The sequence below is a fragment of the Mus musculus genome, chromosome 1 (genome assembly GCF_000001635.26).
Source record: "Mus musculus strain C57BL/6J chromosome 1, GRCm38.p6 C57BL/6J".
NCBI lineage: Eukaryota > Metazoa > Chordata > Mammalia > Rodentia > Muridae > Mus > Mus musculus.
Window position 1 is genome coordinate 166,373,258 of NC_000067.6, and position 5,909 is coordinate 166,379,166.

A 5,909-nucleotide genomic window follows, 5' to 3' on the forward strand; every position below is an offset into this window, starting at 1 on the left:
ATGCAGCCCTAACAAGACTCAGCCTTGGGGATGCTGAGATGCCGAGGCTTGCTGGCCCAGCTTCTTGCCTGATTCCACTTCAGAGTATAGCAACGCTGTTTCCTCTAAAGACTTGCCTTCAGAACAGCTTCAAAACAGCTAGCTCACTTGATCCAGAATCACAGACTGATCCAGTGAGGACTTGTGTTAAGCCCTGAACTTTCTCAGCACATAGAGACTGGACAACAAACACGACAGCAGCTTTCTTAAGACTAACCATTTTTCTAATTTTCTTGAGTCCCCCAAAAGGAATTCTATGTCCAACATTAGCAGGAAGCAATTATAAAACCATTGTCCCAGTCCCTTAAGTTGGGTTGGGTGGTTTTGGTCACTGTATGAGTTATATATATGTTGTCATTTTAGGGGATGGTTACAAATAATTTGGACAGGGAGGAAACAGAATAGGGAGCCTTGGGGATTTCTATCTTCCCTTTCCTTTTCTCTACGCTTCTTTTTTCTTAGATAAAAGGAAGGGCTTGGGAAGAAAAGAGGGGTATGGAATTATCATATAGAATTATCATATAGAATTAATAGTATAAAAGGTAGATTATTGAATCTACTCTTCAACTTACAGCTCTTGATATTCTCAAATGAGATTATTTTTATTTACATTGATATGCATCACTGTATATTTATACAGGTCTAAGGTTTTTATTGGTATGAATCTTTGTATATTTATACAAAATTTTAGGTTAATTTTGTTACAACATAATGTATACATGTTTTAACTATTATATAGATATTAAGCCTATGCAGATCATTTGAAAATGCAAGATTTATCCCAATTCTTTTATGTGGGAAGCCACATGTGCCGTTGCAGGGTGGCGCTGGCTACCGCTGGCCACCATGCATAAGTTTGGGTAAACAACCAATGTGTACATATGCAGTAAAGTTTTTCACCAAGTCACTGCCTGGACCAGGCATGATAATGAGGCTCCATGAGATACTGAGAGAGAATAACCAATCAGATGAGAGACATGCAAATGAGGTATGATAATGAGGCTCAGTGAGGTACTGAGAGAGAATAACCAATCAGATGAGAGACATGCAAATGAGGTATGATAATGAGGCTCAATGAGGTACTGAGAGAGAATAACCAATCAGATGAGGAACATGCAAATAAGGTGGAAAGCATAACCAATCCGGGTGTGAGACACGCCTCTCCTAGGCCTATATAAGCAGCACCAGTTTTGGGCTTGGGGTTCTTTCGCCTCTGCAATCAAGCTCTCCCAATAAACGTGTGCAGAAGGATCCTGGTGTGGCATCTGCTTTGCTGGCGAGTCGGGCACTCACAAGACTTTTAGTAGATGCTATTGCAAACTGTTAGGGATGGTTGAGAAATGCAGGTTAATGGTCAGACAGTCAAACTAATGGTCTGTTACATACTAGTTTGGATTATCACAGAAATGTACATGCTGGTTTAAACAAGTAATAAATAGCTAGAAACAGGCAACGTTTGCTTGTTCAGGTATGCTATAAATAGGTAGATGGTCTTCAGAAACCTCAGAGACTCACAAAATATGGTATTTAAAGTTTTTTTAAAAACTTAATGTAAGGCTTTTTTGACATGGAGACATGTCAGCTCCTGGCAGTATCCCATTTGACTTAGAAGAAGATGTCGAGCATTGAAGGACCTCTAGTTGGAAGCTTAATTTGTGGCAGGCTAACCACCAGGCAAAGAAAATGCCTTAGCTTCGTCTGTAGACAAAATGATGTCCAGGACAAACAGACACAGGGAAGTCACCGCCAAGCTCTGCCAAGACAAGCAACTCCTTCATAATTCCTGCTTCACAAAAGATCTGTTAGACATTCTGGGCCAGAAGGCTGAAGATGATGCTCCAATGTTTTAGAGAATATTGGGGACTGTCAAAGCAGTAGCTATCTCTGTCATTTCTGTAATTTTTGGAAGCTGCATCCCTGCACTTCCTGCATATTCGGGTAATATATATTTTTCTCCTCAAATCTCAGATTGAGACTAGATAGCCTCAATTGAAGACTACTCTTATCATAAGCTTTAGTTGTTTAGGATTAAGAGGATGTTCTAGATCTAAGAAGATGTTTGTAGGTTGATAATGCAAGTTAGGATAGAAAATTGATTTGGATACAGAACTCTGAACTCACAGGATAGGATAGATAATAGAATACTTCTCCATAGTTGCTAAATAAAAACATTTTAAATGTAACTCTTACCTAATAATTTTCATAGTGGTTTCATAATTATTCCTATTGCATGTTGTTTATTTTATCAGGGAAAGAGCCTTTTAATTTAGACAAAAAAGGGGAATTGTTGAGGTTTGGTCTGTTGCTATGTATTGTAGTAGTAAATTCTGTTCCTGAAGGTTTACAAGTGAATTCTCATGTTTACCTGCTTGTGCTTTACAGCCTTGCTTCTTTTCTCTTTTCTTTCTTTTTTTCCTTTTTTCAAGAAAGGTTTTCTCTGTGTAGTCCTGGCTGTCCTGGAACTCACTCTGTAGACCAGGCTGGCCTTCAACTCTGAAATCTGCCTGCCTCTTTCTCCCACGATCTGGAACCAAAGGCGTGTGCCTCCACTGCCCAGAGCAACCTTGCTTCTTAATTTAAAACTATTTGGTTAAGGGCCGGGCGTGGTGGCGCATACCTTTAATCCCAGCACTCGGGAGGCAGAGGCAGAGACAGAAAGATTTCTGAGTTCAATGCCAGCCTGGTCTACAGAGTGAGTTCCAGGACAGCCAGGGCTACACAGAGAAACCCTGTCTCACAAAAACAAACCAAACCAAACCAACCAACCAAACAAAAACAAAAACAAAAACAACAACAAAAACAACTATTTGGTTAAATAAAATTGGCTCAGCCAATTTCTGGAGGGATTAGAGGTCGGCAGGTTTCAAGTTTACCTGGTGGGGGGTGGCAGAGGCAGAGAGAAGAAGGATTCAGGGGAGAGGGGGAAACCACCATGAGGGGAGATGGACCATGAGCAAGCACATGGCCAGGAGAAACAGCAAGTGTCTGGAGCACACTGCTGGGGAGGTAGCCAGGCCAGCAGAAAAGTAGGTAAGGGGCTATCTCCAGTGATTTTCAAAGCCAAGACTCAGTAGTCGGAGTCTCACTCATTTGTAAGCCTGACGGGGATACATTTAAATTGGTTTAACTACATAAAAAGAACCAGAAAAGAAGCCAAAAGATTAGAGCATATTGCCACAGTTAGTATGAGGCCAAGCAGAGAAATCTAGGAGAGGCCAAGAGAAAGAAGCCAGATTGAATCAGTCAGCTTGGAGAGCTGGAGCCAGAGCAGCTGAGTTGAACCAGCCAGCCAGAGTTCATAAAGAGCTGGAAAGCGTGAGCGCAGTCAGCAGTGAGCCTCAGAGGCTGAAATATTCTAGGCCTAGGTTAGCAGCTTTCAGGACTAGGCTTACAGATAGAGGCAGTCAGCCTCACAGACATCTGCATCAGATGAATAAAAGTTATTTTTACAGTGTGGCCTGGCCTACACAATAGTCCCAGTAGTTAGGATGTGGCCTAGCCTAAGAGTCTGTTGACAGATGAACAACCTATGTGTGTGTGTGTGTGTGTGTGTGTGTGTGTGTGTGTGTATATATATATATATATGTCATATATAAGTCATTCATATATATGAATACAAAGTGTGACAACACAGTTCAGTTGCATCTTGAGGACATACTATGTGAAATAAAGACACAACATTAAAAAAAGTATGCCACAATTTCATTCATAGGAGGAATTTAAAGTAATCAAATTCATAGAGTGAAAGGTTAGTAGGGGCTGGGAGAAGGAGAAATGGGAAGTAACTAAGTAGACTCTAGAGATCTTCTTATACATTGTTGTACACACAGTGATACACAGTTACAAAATCTGTTACAGGTAGATCTCTTGTTGTGTTCTTCCAAAAAATATGCTAAAGCAAAAACAATGCTGTTTAAGATGCTGAAAACTGAGAAATAAACAGAGACAAAGCTTTTATAAATATGCAAGTAAAATAGTTATATGAAATCAGGTGGTGAAAGGGCTCGGTGGTAATGGTGCTCCTCACCGAGCCTGATCACGAGCTCACTTGCTGGAACACACGTGGCAGAAGGGCAGACCTGAGTCCTTTGTTCTTTGACCTCACACGTGGGCTGTGACCCTTGAGTCCCTACACACATACGCATGTAAATAAATAAATGAATGAATAAATAATAGTAAATTAAAAGCTGCTATGAAAAATAAACCAGTGGGTATCTTCCTTTTTTGTTGTGTTGGCCTATGGAAATAAATTGCAGAAAGTGGGCAATATTTAAGAGTAATATTATCCGCCCCCAGTCACCCACCCTACTGGAAGGGACTGGGTATCAGGTGTGCAGCAGAGGCCGTTAAATGCACGTGATGAAAAGTGAGCAGCCTGACCACTTCTGCAAGCACCCGGAAGGCTGCTGGGTTTAAACTGGGGCTTCCTTTTGAATATAGGGAGGATTATTTTAAAAACTGGGAGGCGCTTGACCACAGGGACGAGACATTCATAACGATTCCTGCCACCCGATCCCATGATTCTCTTACAGGATTCTGTCCTAAAGTAATAATTACAAATGAGGAGAATCTGCATAAAGATGCTTGTTAAAATATTTCTTTTAATACAGGAGAAAACCCCAGTTTAATAGACAGGAAAGAAGTCATTGTATGCATCTTATCTGTGCAGTATTTAACAGGGCCCGCTGCTCACAACCACCTGTAAATTCACTCACAACGACATCTACCTAAAAACAAAATCTTTAAAAAATTATGCTGTCATTAAAAGTATGAACATTAGCCGGGCAGTGGTGGCACATGCCTTTAATCCCAGCACTTGGGAGGCAGAGACAGGTGGATTTCTGAGTTCAAGGCCAGCCTGTTCTACAAAGTGAGTTCCAGGACAGCCAGGGCTATACAGAGAAACCCTGTCTCAAAAAACAAACAAACAAACATGAACATTAAGGCAAAATAATAGCCTGGTGTCAGATAGCCAGGGCTACAAAGAGAGACCCTATTTCAAGAACAAACAAGCTGGGCATGGTGACCCATGCCTTTAGTCCCAGCCAGCACTAGAGGCAGTTGGATCTATGTGAGTTAAGAGGCCACTCTGTCAAAACGAGAGAGAGAGAGAGAGAGAGAGAGAGAGAGAGAGAGAGAGAGAGAGAGAGAGAGACTTTAAAAGTAGGCTTTAAAAAGTTTTAAGCTGAACACAGCTATGGCTTCCTAGTGTAGTATATATGTGCATATTCGAGTGTGAATTTGGAATTTGAGAGAGGACAAGCTAGCTTGTGGGTCCTTCCACTTGACCTTGACTTGAAACGAGGTTCTTTGCGTCTTTTCCTCTGTGGGTCAGGCTAACTAGCTGCTGAGACTCCTCCTGTTACCTCCCCTAGGACCTTTGGTAGTCCTGCTTGGGAATTATTTTTATTTGATCTGTCAATAGTGAATGTTCAGAACTTGAGTAACATAAATCCTGCCTTCAGGCAGCTCTCGTTTTAGTTGCAGGAGGCAGAAAACGAGATCGACCAACTAAATGTCACAATAGGTGGTGAGCACTTGGCAAAAAAATGAGGACAAGAGGATAAATTAGATATTGCATGCACTCGGGGACCTGAGCTCTTCCTTCTGGGAAGAGCTGACCTGCAGTCAGGGCGGGGCCTGGCCGGAGGGCGGGCGGGGCGGTCAAGTTCGCGCCCCGGGGGCCGCCGCGGGCGGGCAGGCGGGCGTAGGTTGGGCACGCGCCCACCAGGGGAAGCGGGTCACGTGAGCCAAGAGGCGGGAGTTGGCGAAGGGAGTTTGGCTGGGTGCTTTCCCAACTGCGAGACGGCGGGGCCAAGAACCAAACCCACGCAACGTCTCCCTAGCGGATGGGGGCGGGGCCGCCGAGC